Here is a 12,675-nt window from a genome sequence, read left to right as displayed (position 1 = left end):
CCTCCAGTGGGGTCCGTGTCCTGACCAAATAATCCTCTTGTGAAATTAATTACAACCCACCAGTGGGCCTCGGATTGAAAAATGGTCCCGAAATCAGAGAAATCTCCGCGCTGCACACACGCTCGGAATGGTTCCAGCTTGCAGCCCCGTCTTTCCTTTACACAGGTGGTGCATCCTCCACGGCCGGACTGCCACGTTGAAATATTATCCAAATTGCCCTGAGCTTAAGGACGCCACTCCACGGAGATTTGTTCATCACAAACTTTTATTTACCAAGAACAGCATGCAACTCACCTGGGAGCAGCAGGCAAATTGGGATAAAAGAGTTGTGGTGCGCAGCCGTCAACTGATTGCTTTCCCTATGATTAAGAGGCAGTGGCCTCGAAACGCGTCAGGGATACTGGAACTTAACTCTGAATGAAATATGCTGTTCTTGATAAATAAAAGTTTGTGATGAACAAATCTCCGTGGAGTGGCGTCCTTAAGCTCAGGGCAATTTGGATAATATTTCAAAGCGGCAGTCCGGCCGTGGAGGATGCACCGCCTGTGTAAAGGAAAGACGGGGCTGCAAGCTGGAACCATCCGAGCGTGTGTGCAGCGCGGAGATTTCTCTGATTTCGGGACCATTTTTCAATCGGAGGCCCACTGGTGGGTTGTAATTAATTTCACAAGCGGATTATTTGGTCAGGACACGGACCCCACCGGAGGGGATGTATTAAGGCACTACAACACCCAGCATGCAACTCACCTGGGAGCAGCAGGCAAATTGGGATAAAAGAGTTGTGGTGCGCAGCCGTCAACTGATTGCTTTCCCTATGATTAAGAGGCAGTGGCCTCGAAACGCGTCAGGGATACTGGAACTTAACTCTGAATGAAATATGCTTTTCTTGGTAAATAAAAGTTTGTGATGAACAAATCTCCGTGGAGTGGCGTCCTTAAGCTCAGGGCAATTTGGATAATATATATATATATTGCACAAATTCTTCTCACCTATGTTTTTATTGAAAAACGAGCCACTCCGGTTGCAGGTTTTAACGATAATCCAATTTATTCGGGCACAAAAACAAGACACGTTTCGACTCCTCTCGGGGTCTTGGTCACATGACCTTTGGTAGAGTTTCCATCATTAAGTAAACGTAGCGTCCTACGCGACGCGCTAAACAATAATGAACATAAACAAAAGACTGTCAACATTACATAGTTATAGCAGTTGCCCTCGTTCGTAATAAAGTGATTTTTGTGAACATGATAATCCTCAAGTTTAAAACAGGTTTTGGCTAAATAATAAATATAAATAAACTGAGAACATTCAGTGAAATCAGAGAAAGTAAGCCGTGCAATTGATTAACATGCCTATTTTGGATCCCTCTTAACTAAGGTCAAGTACCACATTTGGAACAATAACACAGAAAAAATACAGAGAAAAAATGTGTAAGAAGATTTAAACAGTATTGGTTCACCGGCGACCAGGTGGGTATAGTACCCATGTCTAAATGTGTGCAACTCGGTATAAAGTAGAATCAGTGTATACCTTGACATGGAGAGATGACTCACTTGGTTCCAAGCGTATTTCTGTGACCAATGAGATAGGGGTGAGTTTCTGTACTCTATGGGCGACATCTGGGTATAGTACCCTTGAGTGGATCACAAAGCTGAAACATATACTACAGTTTATCTAGGTAGGATAACTTGACAAAAAAGCTGCATAATTTACAAGCAATCGATTTCTCAATCATTTGGGTTGTCTGGGTAAAGTACCCTGTCCTACAGCGATCATAAAGTATATAATACAAGTCATTGTGGTATACTGTCCTGGCACTATGGCTAGTCATCCTGCATGAAACCGATTCTACAATCCTCCAGTATAATCATAGCGGTGAGTTATCCGATTATACAAATAAAACATACTCGTTCTCCTTGTTTTACACCCAGCATAGAACTGTAAAGAATAGGCGGCTGTTGTGTGAACTAAGCCGGATCTCTGTGCTTTTCACTTCCTGTATGGTGACTACTCTTCGTTGAAGGTTGCTCTCTGGGTACCATTCTGTGAGAGAGTGAACCAAAAGGGTTAGCAATCAGTATGGTTGCAGCATCTAAATACCAATTATTTTAGATAGTGGCACATATCAAAGCATCGGTGACGGTCTCAAAGGCAGTGATAAAGAAATAAACAATTTATAACGAAACAACTGACCAAGGGATACATTGAGTATAAAGTAAAAAAATGGAGTCTTATTACAGACAGAATTACGGAAACTCCTTTCGGGGAGTAAGATTCAAAAGGATTTTCAGTGAACTATAAATGTACATGTAGTTCCTCATCATTATTCATGCCAATGGGAGAAATTCCTCCGGCTTGTAGGATGAATCTCAACTCTAGCCTATATAGAGCTTGTGTGCGCTATACCGCCTCCGGGATTCTTGGGAACCCCATCTAACCCAAAATATTTTGCCCTCATCCAGTCACCATTGTGTGCCTCATGAAAATGTTTGCCAGTGCTGTAAGTGAAGTCTTTGTTGGTAATTGCCCTCCAGTGTTCTAAGATGTGTTTCTTTACTGGGAAGATTGTTGATCCAATGTACCACTTGCCACAAGGGCAAGTGAAAATTTAGACTACATATTCAGTGAGACAGTTTATGTTTTTATAGATCTTCCATTGTCTATTGGTTTTTAAGAGTTTGGCCTCTTTTACATTCTCACTGCACGCTTTGCACTTACCTTATTTGTGGAGGCCCCCCCTCTGTCTAACCAATTAGTTTTTTGTGGTGTCAAATAGCTTTTCACAAGTTTGTCCTTCAAGGATGCAGGTTTCCTGTAGGTGATGGAAGGTGCCTGACCTAATTAGGGGCTAGATGTAGGTAATTGTAACTTACCGAATCAAAAATATCGAATTTTACCGATTCGGTATTTTCGAATCGGTAATTGCAATGTAGATAATAACTCGGTAAAAAATACCGAATCGGTAAGATTCGGTATTTACCGAATCAGTAATTACCGATTCGGTATTTGCCATTCATTCCTATGGGCCTGGAGGCCCATAGGCATGAATGTCAATTACAGAATCAGTAAATACCGATTCTGTAAGATTGGGAAAAAGTCAAGGGTGGCAGGGTGTCACTTTGACACCCTGCTGCACCCCTGATTAGTGCTTGTATGCACATGTGGCCCACATACATGCCCTAAGGGCATGTATGTCTGTCACATGGCACAGGTGTAAATGACCATATTTGTATTTACACAGGAATTCCTTATTTACCACCAACCAATAGCTGGTGGTAAATAACGAATCCTTAAAGCACAAAAGCACTCTTTAAAGTGCTTCCTAAATCTCATTTACCGATCCGGTAAATACCGAATCGGTAAATGATGATTCGGTAAATACCGAATCGGTAAATACTGATTCGTTATTTACCGAATCGGTAAATATGACACCTACATAGGAAAAGGCTATTACCGGTCGGTAACGCCCGATTTCTGCTGTTACCGACCGGTAAAAGCCTACCTACATCTGGCCCTAGGTCTTCAAGATGGTATCCTGAGTTAAAATGTCCCATTGGTTCTGTTTAATCTTTCTGAGGTCAATTGACTGGGTGCCAAAGTTTGTTATGAATCTTATGGGCCCTTCCTGATCCTGACAATCTCTTTTGGGTTTCGGTGGTTGGAAAAGTGTCTCATTTCTGTCAATGGCATCTGCTTTGATAGCTTATTTTTGTAATGTCCTGTGTGTATACCCTCTTGTCTGAAATCTTTGTATCATTTCATTCTAGTTTTTTTCATAATCCTCCCTAGAGCTACAGTTTCTTTTTGCTCGTAACAATTCACTAAATGGGATACCCCACCTGAAACTTGGAGGATGGCAACTGGCATGTAGAACTGAGTTTCCTGCTGTTGCTTTTCGGAATAGATTAGTGGACAGTACTCCTTTCACTACACTCAATCTCAAATCAGGGAAGTCCACTGTGTTCTGACTGTGTTGCATTGAAAATTTCAAATTTACATTATTACGATTTACACCTAGATTCATCAAAGTCCCGTTTGGCGAGTCTGTAATAGCGATTCATTAGGAATCGCTATTATGGACTTGCAAAACGGGATTCATGTAGGAATAGCAAAAAATATTGCGATTCCTACATCATCCTTATTTGCGATTAGCAAATTGCTAATCGCAAATAAGGATGCGATTTCAAGGGTGCCAGGGGTGTCCAAAGGACACCCTGTAGCACCCCTGAAATGGAAATAAAACCTGATGTTGCGCACACACATGCCCAAAGGACATGTGTGTGTGTAACATACCACTTAGAAAAATGCACTAAAGTGCATTTTTCTAAGTTTTCGCTATTTACCACGAAGTCAGACTTCGTGGTAAATAGCGACAGGAAATTGCGAATTCGCATATTTTAAAAGTTTCATGAATTGCATTTAAGGAATCTCAAATAGAGATTCCTTAAATGCAATTCTTCGCAAATATGTGATTTCGCAAATAGCGATTTTTGCATTTGGTATGAAGAATCCCAAATGGAAAAATTGCGCTCGCAAAGGGCCAGATTCTGAGAATCTGGCCCTTTGCGAGCCGATTTTTCGTTCATGAATTTAACTGTTAGTTCTTTAACAAAGTTTACTAAATCAATTTCATTACCTTGGCACACAAAGAATACATAGTCTATGTAATGTAGCCATACGTTGATTTTCTCTGTCCATTTCGCAGGGGCATCACCCCAGAGCACCTGCTCCTCCCACCATCCCACCAAAAGACTGGTATAACTCGGAGCGAAGCAGGTGCCCATCGATGTGCCCTCTATTTGTTTGTACAGTACATAGTTGAAAAGGAAGACATTCTCTGTAAGACATAGCTTGATTATTTGTTACAGCATGTGCATATGCTCTAATAGGTGTATACTTCTAGACTTCAAAAAATATTTACAGTCTGTCAAGCCATCCCTATGTTTGATACTTGTATAGAGACTCTCCACGTCCAAATAGACGAGAGGAGTCGAAACTCGTCTTGTTTTTGTGCCTGAATAAACTGGATTATCATTAAAACCTGCGACCGGAGTGGCTCTTTTTCACCAGGAACATAAGTGAGAAGAATTTGTGCAATTATCGGTGCGGTGGTATATAGATATAGACTTTGTCCCAAAGAGATGCACTCCCAAACAGGCTGAAAAGTGGTTTATTTTGAATGGCAGCAAAATCAGGTAGTTTACATTGGGAAAACCACTGCATGAAGAAAAGGCAAAGCATCAGTTACCACGTTTAAATACTAGTCCCGCCCTCAGTGGACCTCAAGTGAGTTAAGGTGCATTCTGGTAACGGTAGGCCTTTATTAAAACAATGAATCCTTATGTAGGGTTTTTTCCTCATTCAATTTTTCATCAAGTTTCTTATTCCCAAAGTGGGCATTCAAATCTAGTATTTGTAAAGCGCACAGTTATCCATAGGCATCCCGGCGCCGGGGGCCGTCGGGAAGATTAAGCGAGCTATTGCCCAGAGTCACATGGTGCTGGGCAGGCTGATACATGGTTTATTTCAAAGGCAGCAAAATCAGGTAGTTTCCATCGGGACAGCGTTCTTTTGGCCATACGCGTTTCGGGCTTCCCAGTCCTTGGTCACAGGCCACTGCATGAAGAAAAGGCAAAACATCAGTTACCACGTTTAAATACTAGTCCCGCCCTCAGTGGGCCTCAAGTGAGTTAAAGTGCATTCTGGTAACGGTAGGCCTTTACTAAAACAATTAATCCTTATGTAGGTTTTTTCGTCACACAATTTTTCAGCAAATATCATAGTACCAAAGTGGGCATTCTCAATGCCACCTTTCCGAATTGCTGCAAGTAATTAGACAAAATCCACAGTTCATTGTTCCGTCTTTGACTCTAGATCGTAGTCACGCGGACCCGCTACATAACGCGGTGGTGCGTCTATACGGTTGGACCCCCTGTTAATATAGACATCAAAGACTTTGTCCCAAAGAGACACACTCCCTAACAGGCTGATACGTGGTTTCTTTTGAGTGGCAGCAAAGTAATTAGATTAAATCACCAGCCCATTGTTCTGTCTGTGGCTGTTCTGATGTAAACGACCTGATTTTGCTGCCATTCGAAAGAAGCCAGGTATCAGCCTGTTTGGGAGTGCGTCTCTTTGGGAAGGAGAGATGGATTGGTTACCCCCGTGTCATTTGCTAGGTGACTGTCTAAGGCTTGTGTGAACCAGGCAACTTTTTTTTTTTTGATTTACAAAAACCTTTATTGAGGATTAAGACTGAATTGCACCATGACAAAATAATATGCATTGCGATACAATATACAAGATCGAAGGCTACCACTTACATGCCCCTCAAACAATAATATCAATAAAATATGTCAGAACACCAAAAGCAATGCGAAGAAATTATCAGGAAAGGCACTGCACCTGAAATGGGGGAGAGTACGGAGTAGGGGGGGAAAGGGGAGCCGAGAGGAGGAGACTCATTGACCTGCACCAGCGACCGCCGCGGGTGGAGCGCCGGCGGAGATCGCGGGAGAGGTCGCCAGGTGCTGGGAGGTGTGACTTAGGAGATAGGAAACAAATGGACCCTAAATATCTAGTGGGCGGGATCTAACAGGCATTAGGTCCCGGAATAAGTACAGGAGAGTCTGGCAATGGGAAGCATCCTCCAACCAAAGGGCCACCTTCGGCACGGGTCGGCGACCCCAGCACATGGAAACCCCGCGTGGCGCAAGAACGAGCAAAATAGCAATTAGTCTACGGGAGGCAACTGGGCAAAATTTGACAAAGCCTAAGAGGCAAAGCAGAGGGACGGGTGGGAGTGAAAATGAAGTGATCTCAGAAATAACAGTGCATACTTTACGCCAATAAGCGGAGACCTTGGGGCATAGCCAGGCAAGGTGGGAGAAGTTGGCTGCAGGTGCAGAGCAGCGCAGGCATCTGTCACTGGTAATGAGACCCATTTTGTGCAATTGGGTGGGGATACGGTAGAGCCTGTGGAGATATTTAAAATGGATAAGGCGCAGGCGATAGTTAGGGGAGAGGCGTTTAATCTGGGTGGGGCAATACAGCCAGTCGTCCTGGGAAATTACGATATCTAGGCCTGTCTCCCACTCCATGCGCATCCTGTCAGTGGAGAAGGAGGTAGCCACCAGCGTGGAAGCATAGATTTTGGTAACCAATTTCTGTGGAGAAGGGGACGTGTAGAGGAGATTGAAAGTAGCCATCGAGGGGGGAGGCTGGGGGAAAGAGGGACGGAGCTTCCTACAGACCGCCCAAAGCTGATAATAAAGCAGAGTGTCCGTAGGACCAGAGTCAGCAGCTAGTGTGTAGAATGTGTTCTCAGGGTAGAGATACAGACACAGAAGAAAGCCCAAGACAAGTGGCATGTTTCGCTATCCCCGAAAATTGAAGAGGAGGAAAAGGTGGGTGTTGAGCAATGGGCATCGCAGCCGCAGAGAGCATGTCCTGACCTGAGATTTTCCGGAGCCCCTCTCAGGCCCAGCGCAGTGTCTCGACCGTGTCGATCTCCACGCGCAGAGGCTGCGCCGGGGAAAATAAAGTGGTAGAGAGCGGCCAAGGGGCAGCCAGGTCAGCCTCTACTGCAACGTGGGGCTGAAACGGAGAGGGATGGAGCCAGAAATGGAGAAAGCTGGCCTGGGCGCTGAGGGCATAGAGTTTGAAATCGGAGGCACCAAGACCACCGCGTGACATAGGGATAGTTAAAATATTATAAGCAATCCCAGATCAAAGCAATCACCAAAGAGCAGAGTTTATGGAAAAAGTGAACCAGGCAACCTTGAGGTGTTTTCTACAGAGTAGGTGATGTGATTGTCCTCTCAGGGTTGGGTATTGAGAAGTCCATATCGGGGGAGAAGGGGGAGGTGGTCTCCACTCTAGCAGTTGTGCCTCTGTATATTTGGCTTCCGCAGGCCATATCATAAAGTGGTTGCGTGTCTGGACACTGGGATTGAAAGAAGACTGCAGTAAATTGTTAACACTTGTGGGCCCGGGTGCCACTGCATCATTGATATTGTATCACAAAAGGGGACCCCCTACAGCATCAATCTAATAATTTCTCATCTAGAAAGCCCAGTGTGTAGTTTCTCTAGTCTTCAATTGATTGACACTTGTTGATATGAACATTCTCAAACACTATACACTGAAATTCTCAAACCCACAGCATTCACCATAAATCCAAGGAACTGAAAAAGGAGTTGTATTTATCGATAGATTATTTCAACACTTGAAAAAAGACAGAAAATGTACATGTAACGTTGTTACACACACACGTAAATGTGTACAGTATACATAAATTGATTAGACCAAACATGTACAGACCTAAATATTGCATCACACTAATCTTTAGAAGTGTAGTAAAAAGATGACATATGTGGTGTGCTGCATTTTAAAAGAGATGGGGTTATAATCAATTTTATCCCTCTCATATACAGTCCAAGACTTACTGTTTGGCCCTATTCTAATGGTGGTCAGAGAACTGTTCTTTATGTGAGTAATGTCATGATTTACAACACCGGTAATACACAAGTCGGTCCACATTCTTTACAGTCAGTCCTGCCAAGTATCACGCATCAGGTGTTAGACTAACGGATTTCAGTGTGGTACTCCGCATTACCGGACTGAAACGCATTGTCACGCATATGCATTGACAATGCATTTTAGTGATATGGCTTCTGGCTTGGTTGGTGATGATGATCGCGGCCCACAGTGGCTCGCAGCTGAGCCTGCCAGTACCTGCAGCCGCCTGCCCAGCCTTGCCAGAGTGTCTGTATCCCTGCCTCCAATGGAGCGGTACCACCACCGCAGTCCGAACTAACTTCAATCTGCGGCCGCCGCCCAAGTATTTTAAGGTTACCAGCCTCTGTCTGACAGTGTGTGAGGTGTGTATCGGAGTGTTTCCTGTTGTCGGGGCCTCTCTTACTTCGGTTCCCTGTTGAACCGGGTCTCTCTGATGACGTCAGAGAGAGGCCCACTGATCAGGTGCTGGCTGCATGTTACCTGGATATGAGTACTCTCCCGTTGCTGGACTATGCTCTTTTCAGTCATTGTTATCAGGTGAGATGGTGCAACCGGCTCAATGAAAATGAACCGAGACATCAACTCCCAGATGCACTGACCTGTTAGATGAAAACACAGAACTGGAACAGTTGCGTTCCTGTGATGTGGAGTTTCTGGTGACCCTTGTCATCCTTCAATTCCTTTGCTGCTGATAGTTCAGTAAAGACACGAAATGCAAATCACGATTTTACTTTGCTGCTTGCTCCGAAAATCTGAATTTTTTTCCCTTTCAATAAGTCAGGACAGAGGAGCAACTAGAGTCAAATTTCGGAGGGGGCTAAGAAAAAATTTCAGGGGGGGGCTGATTCTTTAAGCAAAAGGCAGAGTGGAGCTGCAGGGGCTTTAAGCAGGACAGGGGACATCAAAGCCTCATTAACAAGCAAAATGGCTTTAAAAGACCTGTGAAGTACTCGGTGCTGCTGTATGTGTGCCCGGAAAGCTGTCTCACCCCGGCTGACACACATGAGGGGGTGGGGGGTGAAGCCCTTGAGTCCAATGGGTGTTGCATGCCTGAGTCAGGAGCACTTTCATGTGTGAGGAGGAGGCCCCTTGTAACTGCCTCCTAAGTGACAGGCTGGCATCGATCTCTGTGCCAGCTGCAGAGCGGTAAACACCCCGAAGTTACTTTCGCTTTCATTTTCCTGCCAGGGGCAGTTTTCCCGCAAACCACGTGAAGAAAGGAATCCATCTCTTTCTGAACATCCCAACCCTGAGAGGCTTCCAGCGGTCCTCACTTCCTTAGTATTTCTAGTTCCTCTACAGTAATTTAAGATTCTTTTTTGTGCTCAGCAGAAGGCACTGGTGATATTGTTTCGCTAAAACCCATCTTGTGTCTGTAATGTTAATGAAGTTGCAAGGCACAGAGGTGCACCTGCTGGGAATTAGAAGTAATACAAAGTGAATAATTAAATACGGCTTGTGCTGAAACCGGAGCAGATCAGAACTGAAATTCGTGGGGTACCTTGCAATGCAGGCTTCCAGTCTGAGCTGTGAAACATAAACATACACATGCACAAAAAACATAGGGGCATATTATCAAGAACGGCGATAAAAATGATCGCCGCTAAAGCTTGTGAATTCCCATAGCAGCCCAGGTTAACACCTGAACCTGGGCTGCTATGGGAATTCACAAGAGCATATTATCAAGCCCATTATCGCCGCATTAGCGGCAGTTTCCTGCCGCTAAAGCGGCGATAATTTTATCGCCGTTCTTGATAATATACCCCATATTTTCCCTGAGAGGTGAAAGGAGGTTGCAGAGGGCGTGGTCTCCTCAGATGCCCAGTGATTCAGGCCAGGGAGCCCTGATATCTGTGCAAGTTAGTCCGCAATACGTGCCAACCTCTTGGTTCAAAGATATAGGTGAACTGTTGGTTCAAAGATGTGGTTGAACTGTTGGTTCAAATATGTGGGTGAACTGGGTAATTTAAATGGGTGATCTCGTTAAAGTGGGCAGAGAATTAACAATTTTTTGGAGAGTGACATGGGTTTGAAAAGGAAAAGGGGATGATCTGTCACAGTAGGATGTATGTGGAAAACTATTGTGCTCAATTGCCTAGGATCTCTTGATCCTGTGGAAAACTATTGTGCTCAATTGCCTAGGGTGTTACTTTTCAAATATGACATTACAACGCATGCATTTACATCGCATGCCTTTACAACGTAAGTATTACAACGCAGTCCATTACAACGCATAGTGCTTTGGGGGGTGCTGGATAGTGAATAGTTTAATTTACTATTCCAACTCCAGTCCCCGTGGACACTAGGGAAGGTTATTGGATAGTAAATTAACCTATTCCCTATCCTAGAGCGCCCCCCAGAGCAATGCGTTGTAATAGTTTGCGTTGTAATGGTTGCGTTGTAAAGGCTCTGCGATGTAAAAGTTGCGTTGTAAGTGTTGTTCACCGTCACAGTATGTAGAGACATTTTGTTTGTTAGGCTGGCGAATAGAAGTGAAAAGAGGGAGACACCAATCTGTGTGTGATTGGACAGGTCGTGTGGTTCCCACCATGTTTGTGCAGGAATTACCATCGTTTTAGAGCGGTCTCAAGAGCATCAGAGCTTTAAGTGGGCTGGATCGCAGAGTCTCAGACCCAAATCTCCTAGTTGCACTTGATTTACTATGCTATAAAATTAGCTTTTTCCACTAGTGCACGGTCATGACAGACAATCAGAACAATGATCATCTTCCGAGCAGCTGCAGTACCTCTCTCCCATCTGTGACTGAGAACTGCAGTCACACATTCTGTCTCGGTTAGTGCCCTTTTATTTCTGGTGCTTTGCAGCAGTTTTAAGATCTTCTTAGAGTTTCTCGTTGTTCAAATGAGTGTCATTTGTGATATTCATCTGTTACCCTCGTCTTCACTGCTTGATTTTGCTCGCAAGAAAGTGTCACTCATTGTCGTTGAAATGTCACTCATAATTACACTGAAATTATGAAAATGTCACACATAGCAATCTGAAACCTTGGCAGCTATGTACAATTAATGATAGCCCCTGGCCACACCCGTCATTGGTAGCCACGCCCCTGAGGAACCTTTCCAGTTGCCTCAGAAGACCCTTTTCTGCATGCCTACAATTGTCCATTTGTCCACTGCTTGGTTTGCAAAGCTTTTTAGGCACCCTACACCGGCACAGCCAAATTCCCGGTGTATCAGAATATGTAGACTGGTTCTACCTCATGCTCTTTCTTCCATTTCCTGGTTTTTGACTGACCCTCGTTGGTTCTTTATCATTCCTTCTTTCTCCCTTTGTCTCTGGTTACTTCTTTTCTCTTCCTTTCTCCTTTTCCTGCCTTTCTCTCTCTTGCTCTGGGTCAATCTGATGATGAGAAATAAAGACTGGTCCCCAAAAATGAGTGTGTCTGCCCACCACCTGCAACACTGGCAGGAATTTATGCACTAATTTGTCAGATCAAGGCATAAAATGTCGCCCTGCGTGGCCCTTAATGTTTGGAATCGCCTGAAAGAACTTTGTTGATAATCTGTCTGCTGCTTACAATTACCTTGGGCACAAACAAGCGTTGGCAATGCAAATAGGCATTCCCTTTAAATACAAGCATTGAATTACTGGCTTTGCCAATGGATGTTGTACAGTTTCTGGTGCATCATAACACAAACATGATCATGGACAACTGTACATGCACACACATGTGTCTACATGGCGGGCGTGTTGTTAACGCTTCCAAATGGCCACCCTGTGTACATGTGTTCACATGCGTCGAGGTGAATGTGTTATGATGTATACACCATCATGACGTCATGTCACGCCGGCAGTCATTCCAACATGGCATGGCAAAATGGTAAAGTATAAATGAACAAAAGCAGTTAAAACACAGTGAGCAGCTCGGTAGCACTTTGCAGCTATCGGGCCATGTAAAGCTGCTAAAATAATTTTTTTTAAGCTTGGGGTGGGGGCATCGGAACGATTCAGGTGGCAAGAGAAACTTGCGAATTGGGTTAGCACATTCGTGGGGCGGGCTGGAGGCCCTTAGAAAATAAACGAAAGCCCCTTCCCCAAAAACATCAAGGCATTTTGCCAGACACAGCCTGCACAGGCAAGAGCGGTGAGGGGGGTAGGGTGGGGGGCAAGTTGACAACCAACGGGATAGGTAG

Source organism: Lissotriton helveticus, chromosome 7 (assembly GCF_964261635.1).
Source record: "Lissotriton helveticus chromosome 7, aLisHel1.1, whole genome shotgun sequence".
Classification (NCBI taxonomy): Eukaryota; Metazoa; Chordata; class Amphibia; order Caudata; family Salamandridae; genus Lissotriton; species Lissotriton helveticus.
Note: the sequence above shows the minus strand (reverse complement) of the source record.